Here is a 21326-nt window from a genome sequence, read left to right on the forward strand (position 1 = left end):
AAAGATTCAAGGTCATTCTTTCAACCAACAATCCCTAGAGCAGCTAACTATGCATCATGGAACTCTATATGAACTTCTTACCTTTAAGAAAGAATCGTCACTAATGAAAGAGTGAAGAGTACAATATTAAATTTCTATATAAAAAAACTATTGGGGTAATTGAACGAGGACAGTAGCCTACCCTGATGCCACAGAGGAGACATCACAGAGGAAGAGGACAGAGAAAGAAATGATAACACTAATGCTAGGCAAACACATGGTACACATATGTGTTTGGGACATGGCGAGCAATTTGGGGGAACAAACTGTTCTTATGAACTGGGTTTATCCAATGAACATAAATAATGTCCTTTCTTGAGTACATGATCTTCCTTAGCACTGAGAAGACTTGTCTGCATTTGGCAATAGGTTTTTATAACTAACAGGTTTTTTTTCTTTTTTTCTTTTTTTTTTTTTTTATTAAGGGGATGTCCTAGTCTTGAAGGCTCATGAAACTATCTATGGCTTGGTGGTCATAAGGAAGGAGTCACGTGTAAGGCCACAGAGATTGACTTCCACCTGCCATGTTTCCATCACCTTTCCAGATAGTGCAGAGGTAATAACTAGAACAGAGAGCCCTTCCTTGCCAGCAAAGACAAGTCAGCCATATAGCAGTTTCTCTGCCCCATCCCCAAAGGAAGTTCTCCACATTCCCCACTCCCTCACCCCAAGTCCAATACTAGAACATCTACCTGAGACTGAAGCACAGCCTTGCAAAATCAATTTGCTTTTGACTATTTCTTAATTAAATTGGCATTGCATAAAAACAGACTGAAAAAATCTCAATAACTCAATCCTGCTAAAAAACGAAGATAAGGAGAGTAAGCGGCAGCGGAGAGAACCCTAGAAAGAGGAAATGAATCTACGTGAGAACCATTTCCCAATGAGCCCCAGCATTAATCACAGCTTTCAGACGTCAGCAACAGAGGCCACAGCTGAGTGATAATTAGGCGCCGAGCAATCTTTCTGAAAGCAGTACAGGATGGAACATTATTAGGTGAAGTCATTTTTCCTTCTTCTTCTGTTTTTTTTTTTTTTTTTCTTTTTTAAGTGCAAGAAGTATACTACTATTCCTTAGTAGCATTGAAAAGTAAGAACATTGAATGTGAGGGCAGTGTGTAGAGAGCAACAGGAGACTAGAGCAAGGACTTGGTCTCTTCTGTCCTGGAAGGAGTCTAATCATATGATCAGAGAGAATTAAAACAGTCAGTGGTTGCCAGGGATTGGAGGAAAGGGGAGAGAGGCGAATAGGGGTAGCACAGGGAATTTAGGGCAGTGAAACCATTCTGTATGATACTGCAATTGTGGACATATGTCATTTTGTACAACATGAAGAGTGAATTGGACTCTAGTTAATAATCATGTATGGACCTGAGTTCCTCAATTGTAGCAAATATGCCACACTAATGCAAAATATTAATAATAAAGGAAGCTGGGAGGAGGAGAGGGAGTGTATGGGAACTCTCTGTCTTTTCTGATCAATTTTGCTGGAAATAAAGAAATAAAGTCTACTAATTAAAATTCCTCAAAGTTAATTACTAAACTTGGTGTCTTCTTCATTCAATATTCTAGAACACTTTTTATTGAATTTCTACCATGTGCATTCCCTGTTTTAGGGACTGAAGAGTCAACACTGAATGAGGAAAAACAAAATCCTGCTCTCCTGGAGTTTTATGATGTCTGGGAAACAGATGATAAATATATTCACAAAAATGTAAATAACATCGGGCAGTAAATGGTATGGATGAAAATGAGCCACCATCCTGTGGTGGCAGAGGAGGCTGAAGCAGTGCTGTTTTAGGTGGGACGGTCAGGAAGTCTTGTCAGAAGGGACCCTGTGAGTTCAGCCCTAAGGAATGTGAAGGAGGAGCCACTCGGACCAATCCCAGAGGAGTCCTGGAGCCCTGGGGAAGGGGAAAATAGCACAGGATTGCTGAAGGGCAGTGTGGTTGGTATGAAGTGAGGAGAGGCTTAATAGGAAAGGAGGCCAAGATGGTGACCAGGGTCAGGCCATGGAGGGCTTTGTAAACCACTGTAAGGAATTCAGACTTTATCTCAACCACAGTGAAAAGCCGTGGGAGAAGAAACCCAAGTGTCAATAGAAGAATGGATAAAAAAAATATAATATATAGACACAATGGAGCATCCCTCCACCTTAAAAAGGGAAGAAATCCTGTCATGTACTACAACATGGACAAAACCAGAGGATGATGCTACATGAAATAAACCAAAAGACAAACGCTGCACGATCCCACCCTGCCTAGAGGAGTCAGATTCATTCAAGCAGAAGGGTAGTTACCAGGGGAGAGGGGAGGAAGGGGCAAAGGGGAACTGTTTAAAAGGGTGTGAAATTCCCATTTTACAAAATGGGTGAAAAGAGTTCTGGAGGTGGGTTGCGCGTCAATGTGAAGATACTTAACAGTATTGAACTGTATACTTAAAAATGGCTAAAAGGGTAAATTATGTGTATTTTACCACAATTAACAATGATGAGAAGCCATGGGAATGTTTTAAGGAGCAAGAGACACACTCTTGCTTATACTTTCCCACAACCCCCTGTCTGGTACTGAAACAGCTGAGTGCAGGGTGGCCTCCTGAGACCAGAGTATTGGTGACTAGGCCTGGGCAGCCGTGAAAACAGTGAGATGGGTCAGACCAAGGGAAATGTTTTAGATAGACTCAACAGAATTTGCTTATGGAATAAGAGTATAAGAAACAGAGAAAAGGTTAATTTCAAGGTCTGGACCTAAAGAACTGGGTGACTGCAGTTTCCTTTGGCTGAGATGGGGTTGGGGGAGAAGCAGAAGAAATCAGTGAGAAATGAAGACCTGGTTATGGATGTATTTAATCTGAGGTGTTCATGGAGCATTCTACTGAAGATATTGGTAGGCTCTTACTCATTCAAACCTAGAATTCAGTGGAATTTGGGGCTTCAGAGATTAAATTTTGGAGTCATGAGTATGAATTTTCTAAATTTTAAATTTTACTAGCTAAACTAGCATTATGCTTTCTTATTACTTACAGTTATTTAAAATGAACTAGAAGAACTCCTATTGATGTTTAGATATAGATCTTTATCATATAACCCTGATGTATAACTAAAAGGCAAACTCTATATATGCATGAGATTGGTTAAGATAGTTTTCTTTTTCTTTCTTTTTTGCAGCACCGGGGATTGAACCCAGGGCCTTGTGCTTGCAAGGAAAGCACTGTACTGACTGAGCTATCTCCCCAGCCCCTGGTTAAGGTAGTTTTAAAACTTCTTAATCCAAACTTTTCTAGACTTCCTTTCCTTTCCTTTTCTTTTCTACAGCAGTAGGGATTGAACCCAGAGCCTTATACATGTTAGAAAATCACTCTACCACTGAAATACATCGGCAGCCCTCTGATTTATTGAAAAAAAAAAAAAAAAAGTAAAGTATTTATAAGTGTATAGTTCAGTACTATTATGCATATTCACATTGATGTGCATCCAATCTGAAGTCTTTCCATTTCACAAGCCTGAAACTCTATACCTATAAATAACAGCTCTTTCATGCTCTGGCAAACCATCCTTCTACTTTCTAAGAATCTGCCTAATCTAGGTAGGTACCTTGTATCCGTGGGATTATGCAGCATTTCTTTTTTCATAACTATCTTGTTTCACATAGCATTGTGTCCTCCAGGTTCATCCATGTTGTAGTATGTGGCAAGATTTCTTCCTTTTTAAGGCTGGTTAATAGGTTTGCATGTGCATCTCCACATTTTCTTATTCATTCATCCATCAGTGGACATTTAGGTTGCTTTTCCTTCTTGTCTTTTATTAAAATGCTGCAGTGAGTATTTGGGTATGCCCTTATCTCTTCATGATTATCTTCTCAATTCTTTTGATTATATACCCAGAAGTAGGATTGCTGGATCATATGATAATTCTATTTTTAAACAGTATGGAGAAACCTCTATACTGTTTTCCATAGAAGTAGAACCATTACACATTTCCACCACCTGTACACAAGAATTTCAGTCTCTCCCTCTACAACTTTGCCAAGACTTGTCATTTTCTATTTTTTTCATTGTGGTCATTTTCTTGGCGGTGAGGTAATATTTCACTATGGTTTTAACTTGAGATTCCCTGATAATTAGTGATGTTGAATGTTTTCATTTGCTTATTGATGATTTACTTTTTAACTCATAGTCACTGTGTCTTATGTTTTTCCAGTTAGCAGGCTCCTCTGAGTCATCAAAATCATTGGTGATGCACCATTTATTTAAAAAAATGCTTCCCTACTTTCTCCAGGATTTATTTGAAGTTGTTGACATTCATTCTGCAATTGAAATTTTATGACCTTGCCATGGAAACATCAATGACAGGTTTTCAGAAAACAACTAGAACTCTTATTCCTTTCCCGAATAGTCTTCAAGCAGTTTGTTTACTGAAATACCAAGGGGTTGCATTACATAGTTAGGTCACCAGGAATAGCCCCTCACTTTTAATCATTCACAGGCAACAACTAGGTCACAATTTCCATCTGGCTGACAGAAATTCTAGAGTATTATGATTGTTTGATGCATCCTGGCCTTAGAGATATTAAAATGTGAAGAAAAATGTGTCATATCAGTTACCTATGGCTGCTGTAACAAATTGCCACAAACTTGGTAGGTTAAACCACACAGATTTATTCTCTTACAGTTCTGGAGGCCAGACTTCCAAACAGTCTCAATGGTAAAAACCAAAACCACACTCCCTTCAGAGGCTCTGGAGGAGAATCCATTTTCCTTGCCTTTTCATACTCTTAGTGCTGAAATTCTTGCAGTCCTTGGCTTGTGGCTGCTTCCTGTATCTTCAAAGCCAACAGCAAATAGCATCTTGTTTTAGCCACTACACTGCCACCTGTCCCCACAGTCAAATCTTCCTTTGCCTCTTTTTCATGAGGACACTTACAATTACATTAGGGTCCACCTGACTATCCCAGATAGTCTTCCCATCTCAAGTTCCTAAACTTAATCACATTTGCAAAAGTATCTTTTCCATATCTATTAATAGGAACTTCAAGGGTAAGAATCTGGATATCTTTGGATCCTATTATTCAGCTTGCAGCATCTTAGACATGATGAAATAAGATGTTATGTAAGACCCTGTTTGCGTGAATTATCAGAGGAGTGAATCTGGCTAAGAGGCGTCTGAGGACTTGTCCCAGTGCACTCTCATATTCAGAAACCAAGAAAAGGAGAGGAGCCCTTGGAGGAGATGGAGCAGCAGCAGCCTGAGAAATCAAAGACGATGTAAGCCATTATGTGTCTCCAAAGGGAGAATAGGGTAATGAGCAAGACTCCTGGAATCGTGGTGATTGGAGTTCAAAGTCCCAGGTTCTGTCATTTCGTAATTATGTGTTCTTAGTAATGTGGTCTAAGTCTTTGCTTCTTCACTTGTAAAATGAATAATACTTACCTCATAATGCTGTTGTCCAGATTAGAAATTTCCTAGTAAAATGACAGACATAAATAGATTATCAACAGATAATTGATATTCTTGTTCTTTCTCAAAACCTCCAGGATCATACTGTGTGTTTAGTTGCTTATTGTCATGTAATAATTTATGTGGAAGACAATTTGCTTCATTCTTTCAGAATGAACTTTCAATTTTTGTAGAAGAGTCATGTGAAACCAGCAAAGAGTGAGATAATGATTTCATTAAAAGAATTCATAATAATCATACGAAGAGCTATTAGTAATTTCTCACAGGGAAATGAAACAATTAAAAATGGTAAGGCTGAGAAAGAAGGAAATTGAACTGAGGGTATTCTTTGTAATTATGATTTGTATTCCATTTACCATTTGAACAATGAAATTTCAATGTAGGCTTAGTTCTTAGTTCTGTCATCAGTGATTAGAAGCACAAAAATTAATTAATTCATGCTGCCCTGTTTCTCACCATAACTGATGTTCCTCTGATTTTTCAATAGCTGAGAATAAGGTGCTACTCCATTTTGCCACTTTATTTTCAAACTTCAGTGGACACAGAATGACTCATATCACTTGACTCTCAATCAACAATTCATCTTACCAAATTACACTGAAACATCATAGCGCTATCTAATAAATGGTCATAAGTTTAGAATGACAGATATTTTCTAAAAATAAATGATCTCTCAATGCTTCTTTTTGTCCTACACACACCCACACTGACATTTCAGAACTTTTTCTCCAGTACTTTTGTTTTTTGGTTTCAACTAACAGCTTATTGGTAGTGTGACCTCTTGGTTTGTCCTTTCCTCTTATTACTTGGTTTCTAGCATGACTACATTGTAGTCATCTATCAAAACTATGGTTGTCAAGTACGAGTTGTCCTAACTTTAGATTGATATTTTGCTTGGCATAAATATAATGGTTCTTTGCTATTTAAAGAAGCTTTCCGTGAAAGTTATATTAAAAATTAAGAGAACTTTAAAAGTACAATTCATCTACATTTTTATGAATCAGAGAGTAACATATAGCAAATCAATTCTCCCTCTGATAACATCAGCAAAATATGAATAAACACTAAAATGCAGCAATTTGAAGGTGTTTAAGAACAATCAAGTGAGGAAGGAGTTAAGGGATAAATATCATGGAAAAAAAGAAAACACAGTGAAGCAAATTGACATTCTATGTTGCTTTCCCCCTTAGAGACATTTTGCTATTGCTAAACTGCACAGTAAACGGATTAGGAAACAAATGAAAAAACACCCAAGCGGTGAAAAAGCCTAGCAAACCATTTGGATATCATGGTCCTAGGGGATACAAATTAGAGTCCAAAGCTCAACCAAGTAGCAGAGGCAATGGTAAACATTCTGCTTTCTAAGATGATACCCACAAAGAGCTGCATGCTAAGGGTAAAGATAAACAGGGAATACGTAAGCCCTCACAAATATGAACACTCAGCCATGACTTCTCCCAATTTCTCACTGAATCAGAATTATCTGCCCCTACTCTAATTGTCAGCAAGAAAAAGGATAAATTTTACAGAAGAAGGTATATCACCAGAGCTATTATGATTTTTTCAAAGGTAATACTCATTATTCAGTTATAAATTACTGAACATGATGGAGACAGGACCAAATGATTGAAACTCAAGAAATAAAATGCAAATAATAGAAATAAATTCATAGATAACTCTGATTTGGGGGTTATCAGAAAGACACGTGAAATCAACTATGACCAACGTTCTTTAGAAAAGTGATTTTCCTGGAGAATTTCACCAGGAAACTGGAATTTTTAAGTAAAGAATCTAATAGAAAATTTACAACTGAATAATAGTCTCTTAGATTAATAACTGGCACATTGAAGAGAAGATTAGACAGAGGAAAAGAGAGAATTAATGAACTGGAAGATAAGCAAAGTGAAAGAAAATTCAGACTGAAATATGGGGGAAAAAGGATGAGAAATACAGGAGTATAAGAGTATATAAAATACAAAAAAAAAAAAAAAGAGCTTTTGTGATCACGCTTATAGAAATAAAAAATGAGAATATGGGATGGGAGCAATGTTTGAAGGGATAATGAGTGAGAATTTCCAAAAATCCCATAAAACATGGCAACTCAAACATTCAAGAAGCTCTAAGAACTCAACAAAGATTTAATACAACGCAAACCATCACAGGTACAGTATGTCCAAACTGCTGTAAGATAAAACAAAACCAAACAAAAAAATCAGAAAGCAGTTGAAAGTAAAAGACCCATTATTTTCAAAGTAACAATTAAAAATTGACTAATTCTCAGCATACATAATGGCAATCGAAAGATAATACAGTAGTATCTGAAAAGTGCTGAAATAAAATAAATACCAATCTAAAATTCTACATTGGTTGAAAATATTCTTTAAGAATCAAGGGGGGAAAAAACAAAATAATACAAAAAAGAATCAAGGGGGGAAATAAAGATGTTTTCATAAAAACAGAAATGTAAAGAATCAATTAACCAGTAAAACTGGTTAATAAATATTTAAAATAAAATTTCATGAAGTAAAAATATAATTTTAATAGAAATCACAGATATGCACAAAGATGGGAAGATTTCTGGAAAGGGTAAACATGTGAGTGAATAGATTAAGTCTATAAAACAAAAAAATATAAGCATCATGTCTTATGGAGTTTATAATATATGTAGAATTTAAATACATGGTAACAATAACACAGAAGGACATAAGAAGTAAATGGATTTAAAATATTCAAAGATCCTTGCATTCTCTGGGAGGTGTTAAAATACTAATTTATTATAGACAGTGGTAAGCCTAGTGTATGCATTATTATATCTAAATTGATCACTGAGATGGTAACTGATATGCTAATAGGAAAAATAAAATAATAATTGAAAAAACTTGACTATTCCCCAAAAATGTAAGAAATGAAAAATAGAGGACCAATAGATTAATAAAAACAAATAATAGAATGGAAAAAGAAAACCATGAACCTGTGGCTAAGTGCTACTCTCAGTCTTTTTGATGTAAGAATTCTGACTATAGTTTCTTATAAAATACAACGTTGTGTGGAGACCCAATATCTTCCAATCTTGTAAAACATCCCAGTCTTCACATGAACAACAATAATAACAACAAAATTCTACTGGAGAAATTTACCCAACTATTAAAGGTTGTTCCTGGTGCTCAATTCCTCGTTTTATCATAGCCATTCTTCTTTTACCTTTCTGAGTTGAGTTTACTGAGCAGCAAAAGTGAAATCCTTTAATCTTCCATTCTGGGGCCTATGTTTGAAAAAGATTAAAGAGTCAAACAAAATTAGTTCCCAAACCTCCAATTTTCCAGGCCCACAGGCAGTCTCCCTCTCACTCAGAAATGAAGGTGGCTTGGAGCCATCTGTTCCTTCCTGTGAAACATTTCCTGTGGCTGTCACTGCTGATTGCTATATTTCTTTTTGTATATAAGAAAAAAGAAACAAACAAACAAAAAGAGGAACAAAAAAAAAAAAAAGGATAAAGAAAAAGAATAAAAATAAAAATAAGAAAAAAGACATGCTCTGGCCACCCGCATGCACAGTTTTGTTTACTGGTCCTCGGACTTCCTTGGTAAACCCTGCCAAGAAGAAGCTCCACTTAGCTGACAACAGCCATTTCTCATTAAACCCCCAAATTCAACAAGACCCAAAGTGGAAAATTGCAAAACAGGAAGCTTGCAAATTGCATCAAAGCAATGTTATTAAACATGGAAGTAAGGCCTTTTATAATGCAGGCTTTGGAGATGAGACCTAAAATCTATAGGAGAAATTTAGGGCTTTGTGCACAGGCTTCCATGGGAACTGATTCTTCTTCATTGAGTTACCCAGGGTCATTGATAAAAATACCTACTTTCTCTCTCCAAGTGTCCTGGTTTGGATAATGCATTACATGGACATCCTAACTAAAGATCAGAGTGACTGACAAAGCAATTAAAAAACTCATGTTGTCATCTGTGGTGCACTGCAGATTTGTTTGGATGACAAAAATGAACCTTACCAATTTGGGGACACATGCAGCTAAGCTCATCCATTGATTGGCTGGAATCTTGGGTAACGCATCGCAGACTGTTTGAAACCAAATTCCCCAGCTCTGGTATTGCAAAAACTAAAGGCTACCAATCCTAGAGAAGTGTTTACAATTTGCCCAATGAACCAAGAGGAATGAACTTAGACTCTCTTACGTGTTTAGTTTCAAGTGCTGTTCTGTTCAGTGCTGTGGCCATTAGCCTTTATATGGCTATTGAGCACTTAAAATGTGACTAGTTCAACTTGAGCTGTACTTTGCATATAAAATGTACACTGAATTTTAAAATTTAGCAGAAACCAAAAAACATAAATTATCTAATGAATATTTCTCTACTGATTATATATTAAGATAATGATACTTTGGATACATGGATTTAAATAAATATTTTAATGATTAAAATTAATTTCACTGCTCTTTCTTTTTTATACTTGTTACTTTTTAATTGTGTCTATTAGAAATTAAAGATTACCCAGTGTGGTTTGCATTAATTTTTATTAGTACTAATCTAGCCCTTTAAATTTCCACCCAGGGAGACCAACTGAGCTGGAATTAAACAAAAGATTCAGTTTTATTACAGACTGTTCTTTGGCAACCTTTGTTTGTTTTCTTTTTATCACAAATCTACTAACACTTCCAGACTTAAGTAAGATAACAAATATTAATTATCTACCACACAAGAACTCAGTGAATGTTAAAGGAGTTCTCCTCCCCTAGAGCAATTTGATTTCATTTCTCTTAAAAAAATAGGGTTTTTTGTTTTGTTTTGTTTTTTTTGCCACTAAAGCACCCTCCTTATGTACAATCAGTAAGGAAAAACACTGATGTACGTGGTGAATTCATCTTGTCAATCATTCATTTGTATATTCCTACCTCAGAGGATATTATTAGCAGCATTTTCAGGTGATTTGTTTTATTGGCACCTATATTTATGTGGGTGGGTGAAGTACCCACATGACCTATTAGCAAAAGTTGATGAAATGATCCAATTAAGTAAGATGTGAGTGTGAAATATGATTTAGATGTAATTCAGCAGAAACAGATTTTAAGTTGTTTTTCAGGAAGATGAGGAACTTTAGAAGAAATGAGGCTTGGGAGGATCCAAGATGGCAGACTAGAGGGAGGCTGCATTCCTTGTCGCTCCATAACTCTGGTTTCAAGCAGAGGATATCTGTTTCTTGGTGAGGCAGTTTTTGCTGCTTATCGATTCCATGGTGTTTACTCCATTTGTCTGCTGTGATCACCTGCAGTCTGCCAGTATATCGATGCCTTTTTTGAGTGCAGATTGCTCACTGTCAGGCACCTATCATCCACCATTTGCCTGCCTCTGGCCGGTCCATCACCTGCCTAACACCTTTCCATCACCCAACGCACAAGGTTCACCTCCGGATCGTCCAACAACAGTCAGCAAACTGATTGCTGACCACCAGTGGAGCACCAGCTGCCTGCTGTTGCCTGGAAATTCTCTGTCACAGTACCTGCGGGTTTGATTACGCGTAGCTGCCGCCATTTTGAGACAACAGACAGGCCCCATAGGACCCCAGCTGGACTGACTGAGCCCCGTCTCCAGGATCCCTCAGCCCAACCAATCACTCCCTGCCTTTGGAGCCCTCACATTGACTGACTACTCCCTGCCGCCAGGACCCCCAGACCAATTGACTGTGCCCTATCACCGGGACCCCAGACTGATTGATTGCACCCTGCCTCCAGGATCCCACAACCACACCAAACACACCGGACCTCCAGGACCCCTGCCTGACCAACCGCATCCTGCCTCCAGGACCTCCAGCTGACCACACCCTGAGCTGCAGCTCCCCATTTGCCAACACATTTCAAAGCCAGAGCGGCCATCTTGGATAATCCTGGAAGCCATAGCTCCGATCTTTAGGTGGGGCAAAACCCATCCTGAGACGCCTGCTGGAGGCTTGAAGCTCACTGTCAGGTACCTCTCATGCATCAGGCTACTGAACTCTGGGAGGTTTCATTAGTATATGAATGTTATTCTGTAGATTTTCTTTTTTCTCCTTCGAGAAAAAATTTAAGTTTTTGTTTCTTTACTTTTCTTGTTCTCTTTTCCTTTTGTTTACCTGTTCCCTCAGAGTCGCTTTCTCCCTTTTTTGCATGCTAACATCCAATTTCTTTTGATTACACTCTCACCCTTTCTATTATCTAGAACATCTGTATAATCTTTTCTTATCCCATTAACAGCCACATTCTATATCCCTCTGCATCTTCTTTGTCCTCCATTAGAAACTGCAGACCTTCTTGCAAATCTGTTTGTTTTATTGAAGATAATAGTTTAAATAATTCTATTTATTATGACAATTTTGTTATTGTTCTCATAGGGGCTATTTGGTCTAGGATTGCATAGTGTCTGAATTGGGCACTGCTAATATTGATCTCCCCTTAAAGAAAGGGTTTTGGAACCCTATAGGGCCACTATAAGCCTATAGGGGGAAATCTGCAATACCCCAGATCTGCACTGCTAGAGGGGAAGATACATGAACAACATGAGAAAACAAGGGAAGAAAATGATCCAAACAAATCTAGATTCTATATTAATAGAATCCAATGACAGTATGTTAGAAGAAATGTCAGAAAAGGACTTCAGAGTATACATGATTAAGATGATTCGCGAAGCAAAGGATGAGATAAGAGAGCAAATGCAGGCAATGAATGATAATACCAATAAGCTGAAAGAGCAACTGCAGGAAGCAAAAGATCATTTCAACAAAGAGATAGAGATTCTCAAAAAAAACAAATGGAAATCCTTGAAATGAAGGAAACAAAAAACCAAATAAAAAACTCAATGGAAAGCATCACCAAAAAACTAGACCACTTGGAAGACAGAACCTCAGACAATGAAGACAAAATATTTAATCTAGAAGAAATGAGAAGTGACTTTAAATGTGTACCTCCAAAATGTAGAACCTATATAATAGAACTGATCAAGGAAGCTATTGTCAATAAATTAAGGGTTTGGGGTTTTATTGTACTTGCAATAGGAAGTCAACTTAATAAGAAGAGTCCAACTTATCTAATTCAAAGATCACTCTCTAAATATTTAGATAACAAATATTTAAATATCAAAAAGCCACATATTGGTAAAAGTAGAAGGATCCATTAAGGGGCTGTTTCAGTGGTCCAGAACAGAGATAATGGCAGTTTGAAATATAGACTATGATATAAAGAATGTAGGGGAACAAAATTCAAAAGAAAAATCCCATGATTATAACACCACCACACAACCGTAGATAACACCAAGTTATATTTCTTTCCAGTAAATTTTTTATATCTAAATTTTAGTCTAGTTGTATTTATGTTGTACATGTAACTTAAAAAAGTGCTTTTAAACTTAATATTATAATTTTTTTCATGTTATGAAATTATTTATAAGCATGGTTTTAAATATCTGCATTATATTTTGTCAATAGCTGCCACTGGCTACTTAAGTGCCTTCTGTTGATCATTTTATGTTGCATGAAACATTTTGCTATTTTAAATTACATTAAGTTTTTATTACTACATTCTCAGGGTTGAATGCCAGAAGTGTAATTACTGGGTTAAAGATTATGAACCTTTAAAATCTTCGAATATGTGGCCAAAGAGTTCCAAACTCAAGGGATAGTTTTAAAGATAAGCATTTTTATTACCTTCCAATTCAGGCAATTGTAAGACTAGGCTAACAAACTGTATTCCAGTCAAATGCTCTTTGGGGGCCTTCTTGATTAAATAAATTAGTTATTTTATTCATTCAACTAGTATCTATTGAACACCCATTTTGTTCTAGGAATTCTCTAGACGTGAGATTACAAAGAGAAATAAATGATCTCCTTGCTCTCAGGAAGAGATTTAAATCAATAATTCCAAAGAAGTTGAACATTTTTGAAAATTATTTATTTTCACAAATACTTTATTTACTTGACTTTCTACTCAATAAATTATTTCAATATAAATAATTGTTAGGTGTATTTTAGCCCCTGAGAATTTTACTGAATATTACAATGTAGCAGTGAAAATTCATACATTTTTACTTTTGTTGTAAGTCAAAGTGCCTAAGTTATAGATTAGTCTAAGATGGAGCTAGTGTAGTTTAATGGGCTATCTAGAGAGAAAATTAAGCTTCTGTGAACTCTGAGTACCTAAAATCTGAGTTAAGAGCCAGTAGCCTGTGCTCATTGGATGGTTTAGGACATTAATTGACATTGTATAGGGGCCACTGGATTCAAACATGAGGTGCTAAATCAACACGAGGAGGAAGAAGTTTTCTCCCTACACCTCTTACACTTTCTGCTTCTTTTCTTCATTTCTTCATTTTAATTCTTCTTAAGAGAAAAAAAGAAATTTCAAGGAAATTGTTAAGAGAGACTATACAACTCAAAAAACCAAAATGTCTTGTTTTTCTGTCAAAACTTGCATTTTAAAATCTGTCAAGGTCTAACTTACAAAGGATTATGATCTAGAAGATTTCAAATGTGTTATTTGGGGAGGCAAATGAGATTGATTACCCCCCATAACCCACCTTCCAGAAAAGTTGAGATAGGGAGGTTTCCTATGCATACTAGAGTAGGGAGGACATAAATACCTTACAGTATCAGTGTGTGTGTGTGTGTGTGTGTGTGTGTGTGTATGGCAAGATTTTAAAATTATGCTTATAGAAAGAATATGGAAATTATGCTGGATACTATGCAAAAAAGACTTACCCAACCCTAACTTTCAATAGTGCCGTATCTGCAGTATTGTAGGAGAGGTTGAGTCAAAGTGTGTGAAAGAGAACTTCTCTGTTCTTTACTGCATTTCTAACAAGACCAGCATTCAACCTTCACTCACTTGTTCATTGAATAATATCTTTAGAATGCTTACTATGTAACAGGGAACATTCTAGATGATGTCTTGTTGAACAAAACAGACAAAGGCAAGATATAATAAATATATAATGTCTTAGTTCATTTCCTCTTGCTATATATAATGAAATACCACAGGCTGTGTAATTTATAAAGAAGAAAAGTTTATGTGACTCACTGCTCTGGAAGCTAGGAAGTCCAAGAGCATGACTCCAGCATCTAGCAAGGGATTTTTTGCCACACCATAAAATGAAGGAGGCATCATCTAGTGGGATAGAGCAAGTGTTTGAGAGAGAGAGAGAGAGAGAGAGAGAGAGAGAGAGAGAGAGAGAGAGGTCTCATAATGAAGCTATTCCTGCAAGAAACAACTCACCCATTAATCCACTAATCCACAAATGTCAGAGGTCTCATGGCCCAATCAACTTCCAAAGGTCTTAGCTCTGAACTCTGCTATGTTGGGGACCAAATTTCCTCACGAGTTTTGGAGGGGACAAACCACATCTAAACATAGCATATAATAGATAAGTAATATGTGAAGGCTGTTTGTAGATGTGTAAATTCTGTGAGAAGTAAGAGGAGAGGGCATAAGGCAACCTGGGAAAGTTCTGGCAAGGAAAGGAAGGTGTGATGATCTTAACTAGGATGAGAATGGTGTTCATGGAGAAGCTAACATTGGATCGGAGCAGAGACCCGAAGGAGGTGAGTGAGGCAGCAACTCGGATGAGCATTAGAGCATTCCTGCTGTGTCAAGGAAACACCAGGAGTTTTGTGTGGTTGAAGCAGAGAATGGAAGGGCAAAACCCTAGGAGTTGAGATCAGAGGCGAACACACGGACCGGATGGTGCAGGACACTCAGGCTATCGCAGGAATGTTGAGTTTTATTCTGAGCAAAATGAAGAGTCTTTGGGGGTTTCAAGCAGAGGCATGGCATGATATGATTCAAGTTTAAAAAGGGTCCACCTGACTTCTGACTGATAACAGGTGGTGGATTGGCTACAAAGGCAGAAGCAAGGAGACCAGTAGCCATTTAGTGCATTGAACCAGGCAAGAGGTAAAGGTGGCACTGACTTGCTAAGTAGCATCAGTGAACAAGGTGAGAGGTGGTCAGGTCCTTTCCCCTGCCCCCTTCCCTCCCTCAGGTCCATAAACACCCAGGAATGAATTCCCTTCTCCACTCCGCAGAGCCAGTAGAAACAGAATGGAGCATGACCTTGATGTTCTTGTGCAGTGGAAGCCATAAAATTGGTAAGTTAAGAGTGGGCCTGGGAATTGATCACATTTTAGGATTGAACATTATATCCCAGGCTATAGGGAAAGTAAGGATGCCGAGAAAGAAGAGTGATCAAAATAAAACTTCAGAAAGAGAGATTGGGGACTTGGAAAGGAAAAAGGAGGAATCCACATGGAAAATCCCTAAATCTCCAGGCCTCCTTGTGTGGTGCAAAGAAGTTGCAAAACATCCAACCCCTCTCCTGATTCTTTAACCTTTAGATCAATAGTTCTGACTGAGTGAGTTTGTCCCTCCAGATATATTTGGTAATTATAACTAGGGAGGAATACTACTGCACTTAGTGGGTGGTAGAGGCCAGAGGTGCAACTAACATTCTCCAGGACAGCCCTCCACAGCAAAGAGCCATCTGGCCTGAGAAGCTTTGCATCTGTCAGCTGAACCCTCCAGTAGAATGATTTTGCTCTTCTCAGTATCTCATCTCATCTCATCTCATCATTTCATCTCATTTTCAGAGTAAGGCAGATGAATGGAAAGGCAAGGCTGAGGTCTCTTATCCGTAGTTATTGGTACTTCCAATTGGAAAATAGGTTTGATTTCCTGATTGCCTCACACTGTATCTCACCCCTCCATTCAGGGCCTAGGGACTAAAGAAGTGGCTAGACAGTGCTCAAAGTTGTACCAAAGAAGCACAGTAAAATAAGTAAGAAAATAAGACATTATACTTTTGTGACACTCAAGAATCATCCTGATTCTTGAAATTTAACTCATAAAAACTACTTAATTTATTATTTGACCAAAATATTATTGTATTTACTTTAGGTTGTGGATTAAGAGTTAAAGTATAGACTTAAAAATAAATCTAAACAACCTGGGAGGCAGGAGGATTGCAGACTCAAGGACAAACCTCAGCACTCAGTGAGGCCCTAAGCAACTCCTCAAGACCCAGTCTCAAAATAAAAAATAAAAAGGGCTGGGGATGTGGCTCAGTGGTAAAGCACCCCTGGAGTTCAATTCCTGGAACTAACTAAATAAATAAATCTGAGGAATAACTGAAGACCTCAAGCATCATGACATGGGCACTATGAAGAACTGAATTATAAGGCAAATATGGCAGAAGTTCCACAGTCTGAAATTGAAGACTCCTTTGGGTAATGGTAATCACAATTCCTCCTCAAAGACTCATTTCATGTGCACCTTGAAGTCAATGGGCAGGAATCCCAGGAGGTGAACACAACAGGCTTCTATTTATTTATCTCAAATAATAAATCAGGGACTAAAATTCATCATTTACATATGGATTGACATTGGTTTCCTCTCTTGGTCCAAGGGTCAGAGGTATGTAAACAGAGGTCAGAGGTGCACAGGGCAAAGGTACTAAAGGTAGCCCCTTCCACTGTCAGTTTATTTTCAAGAATTCTGACATTTTGCAATTTACATGTGCCTATGCCCATGGAGAGGTTCCCTGCCAAGGTACTTCAAACAACTGCTAAATTTAAAATAAGTCACTTTCTTTTATAAAAACATGAGTAGTGCAAATTACTTATCATTTCCACCATGAAAAGTGGCTGGTAGTAAGCTAGCTCATATTTTTAACATCCCAGGGCTGGGGATGTAGCTCAGTAGTAGAGAACTTGCCTATCATATGGGAGGCTATGGGTTCAATCCCTAGTAGCTGAAAAAATAATTATTAACATACTCATTTTAATGGTAAGAAATTATTTTGAAAAAAATGTATTATAAAGAGGATTCTTTAAAAATACTTGAAAATGCTTCCTCTTATTATGTGATCTTTATGTTGAAAATAACATAATCTATTAAAAAATCTTATCTGTATCTTTGTAAAACCTGGAGAAAACTTTTACTATGCTAAAACATCTTTCACAGAGAGTTTTGATGGATTTTTAAAGATATTTTTGAATGAAAAAAACATGTACCTTCTAAATTGTGAGAAAAATGGATTGGTACTAGGGAAACTGAATAGACAAATTTCAATAAAAGGAATCTTCACATAATTGTGATCAAGATGCAAAGAATCAGACTAATGTATTATAAACTCAGTGAACAACTTCCAATTAGATCTTTGTGATATAGATTTTAGCTGGATGGTCATTAAAAACTAAGCAACAAATTCAACTGCATTATAATCCAGAATATGGAATCACTATATCACAAACTACAAAACCAAAATATAAAACAACTACAAGCAACTGAACCCTTGAGTAAAGAACTGCTTTTGTTGTTCTCAGCATCTGATATGTTTATTGCCTTTTGTTTGTTTTGCAGTGCTGAGGTTCAAACCAAGAGTCTAGCAGATGCTAGGCAAGTGCCTTACCACTGAGCTACACCCCCAACCCTACCAATTTCAAGGGAAGATAGATGAATGGTTTCAGGACAAGGAGGACCTAGGACTCATCTTATTGATGATAATTATCATCATCATCAATAAGAGCAACAATAACAGTAATGAGAACAATCACACAATACATGGTAGATTGTCATAAAATTTCTTCCTGATTCCCTCTGGGTGATCTTTGTGTATTTCACCAACACTGATATGGTCCTTGGCTGTAAGACTTTCTTTGGCAAAAGGATCCTTATCAAATATGATGCAAACAGCTTGAAAATATGCTTACGTACATTCGAACAATAATGAGATATAACACAACTGTTAAAATGACAAAACCCAACATACTAACAATATAAAATACTGACAATAATGTGGAGCAACAGGAACTCTCATCCTTTGATGCTGGGAATGTAAAATGGTACATCACTTGGGAAGAGTTTGGCAGTTTCTTCTAAAACTAAACACAATCTTACCAGATGATCTAGCAATCACACTCTGCTATTTATCCAAATGAGTTGAAAATTTAGGTTGACACAAAAATCTGCACATGAATGTTTATGGTAACTTTACTTCAACAGATGAATGGATAAACAAACTGCTGTAAGTTATAGGATGGACTATTGTTCAGCCATGAAAAGATTGGTCAGTCATGAAAAAACATGGAAGAACTTTAAATATATATTGCTAAGCAAAAGCCAGTTTGAAAATGTTACATACTGTATGATTTCAACTAGCTGACATTCTAGAAAAAACAAAACTCTAAAGACAGTAAGATTAGTGGTTGTGGGAGAGGGAGAGTGGGATGAATAAATGGAACTCAGTGTATTTTTAGGGCAACAGATCTAGTGTGTATAATAACGTAATGATGAACATGGACATCATGCATTGGACAAAACAGGTAGAACTGCACAACACAGAGTGAACCCCACAATGTGAACAACAAACTCCAGTTAATGATAATATATTGACATTGGTTCATCAGTGGTAAAAATGTACATGAATGTGAGATGTTGACATAGAGGAAACTGTGTGTATGAGGGGACAGCAGTGGGTACACGGTGGGTATTTGGCAACTCTGCTTTCGGCTCAATTTTTTATTTAAAATGAAAGTCTCTAAAAATTAAATTTTATTAATTTTTGGAAAGGGTAAACACATTTGGACTTGCCTCTCCTGCTATGGCCATGGGCACCCAAGCAGCCAGTTTCTGTCTTAGACCATCCTGGACCATCTAGACCCAGCTGGGCTCTAACTGACTGGAATCACATGGAGGGGGACGAGAACAGCATATGAACCACACAGATGAGCCCAGTCTCAACTCACAGAATTGAGAACGAATAAATGGTAATTTTTTTAAGTCACTAGGTTTTGAGGTATTTTGTTACATAGCAAAGGTTAACTGAGACAGAGGTATATTCAGTGTCTCTAATTGTCCCGACCCGCAGGACTTCAACGGGAACCTGGAGGGGGGAGCGGGGATTGGGAGAGACAAGAGACACGGGAAATGGAGACAAGACAAAAGCCTGATCAAGTCTCGTTTATTAGGGGAATAAACACAGTTAATATAAAGTACAAAAACCAATCAGGGGAAAGCACGCGAAGGCAAGACTAGTCTCGTGCCAGAACTCGAATAAGGAAGTGTAGTTGGCCAATCATGAAGCACCACGCAATCTAGTCTGATGCACCTGGTATAGTCTGACAGTTGTGTGTGCAGGTAGAGGCATGCCCCGCCAGCATCTGGCAGGCGCCATCTTAGCTCAGCATGAGGCGAGGCAGGGTGCGTGACCTGCCGGCTCTGGACATCCAATGAGAGCAAATGGATTATTTTCCATTAAGAAAATATGCATTTATTATAAAAGTATGATTTATTTTCCTATATTTCATTTTTCAGAATCATTTTATTTGAACATAATAGATACAAATTATATTAATTCACAATATATAACAATAAATTAATATACATATTACATGTCTATTAGGACTGAATAATCAAAACATTTGTAGGAACACTCCATGATGGAGATAAGGGACTCTGGAGAACCAGGGAATTCTTGCCACTCTGTAGGTCTTGGGAATATCTCTCCTCCCTACTGGCATTCTGATTGTCCAGTCATTTCTTAATTTTGAGATAGGAAGACAGGTGTGTATAATTTAGAGTGGTCTGCAATTATTTTATGACAAACAGGACTTTAGCTAATAAATAAAATCTGTAAATGATTACTTCAATTTGCATTTTTAAAAAAACTCCTTGAGCTGTTATTGTCTTTGTATTTTAAAATCTGTTATTGATTCTAACTCAGTACAATAATTAGTATGAAGTCCTCAAACTTAGTCCCCAAAGCAGCAAGAAGCTTTGATGTCCAGTGATGCCAATTTTCATATCCAATTAATATCACTATACTTCTAAAATTTTAGCTTGAATGTACTTGACTGTCTCTCCTCTTCCAGAAATGCATTGAATTAAAAAAAATTAATCTCTGCATAGTAAAGTTAATGTTAATTCTAATTGTTAGATAAGCTATAAACATCATCGTCCAACACCAGTCATAAGTTGACCTAATCTTTTCAAGCAAAAACATGTTTATTAAGACTACTGAATTATTATTGCTTTCATCTCAATGTGCTTCATTTTTTTGTATAGGAATCTTCCTCACCTATTCTTATTTACAGCTTAGAATACAGAGTACACTAAATGATAATGGATATATGTGAACCTCCCAATGACTGGAAAGCAGATTTCACAAACAGAACCTGGGTTGGTATGCCATTTAAAATTCCCTCAGATATAATGCCTCCCACATCCTGCATTAGAGCAATAAAGAATTTCAGTATATTATTTTATTTGATTTTCAAATTTGTTTTCTATATAGAAGGTAGACTGTTGCTTTAGAATGCAGGTATAACAAAACCCAGCAATTAAGTAGCTTCTGTCTCTTGATAATCTTAGTTCAATATGTAACAAATATTGCAATGGAAGTTATGCTAATTTCATTATATTACATATATGGGAATTACAAATTAAATAGTTTATTTACAGCCATTTATTACAACTAGGAAGTACCATTATCAAATTTGATTTAGATGGATTTTATTGAGCAGGAGGTAATGGGTTTAATTGAAAACGTTTATACTTTAAAACATGCCCGTTCTCTATTTCTGGATTTGAACATGTAAGGCCAATCTCTTTTACTCCTTTGCTATTTCCTGCAGTTACTTGATTTAGTTAAATTGAGTAGTGAAATATGTATACAGAACAAAAATTTCAAATTAGAAAGGTGCAGGCATACCACAATTATTTGGAAAGATGTAATTGCAGCAGTTATACTTCAACCTATCCTCAGACAATATAATCTTCAACATCAAGTAATTTCATGTC

The 21326-nt window shown here is 36.9% G+C and overlaps 1 long non-coding RNA gene across 1 annotated transcript; it reads left to right on the forward strand.

Annotated features, from left to right (window-relative positions):
• The first annotated feature begins 5201 nt into the window (after window positions 1-5201).
• On the forward strand, window positions 5202-16493 carry LOC306659440. The gene is made up of 3 exons (XR_013763294.1): window positions 5202-5301; window positions 10592-11472; window positions 15557-16493. It is a non-coding gene; the product is annotated as an uncharacterized lncRNA (long non-coding RNA).
• Window positions 16494-21326: the final 4833 nt, after the last annotated feature.

Source organism: Sciurus vulgaris (genome assembly GCF_902686455.1).
Source record: "Sciurus vulgaris genome assembly, chromosome: 4".
Taxonomy (NCBI): Eukaryota; Metazoa; Chordata; class Mammalia; order Rodentia; family Sciuridae; genus Sciurus; species Sciurus vulgaris.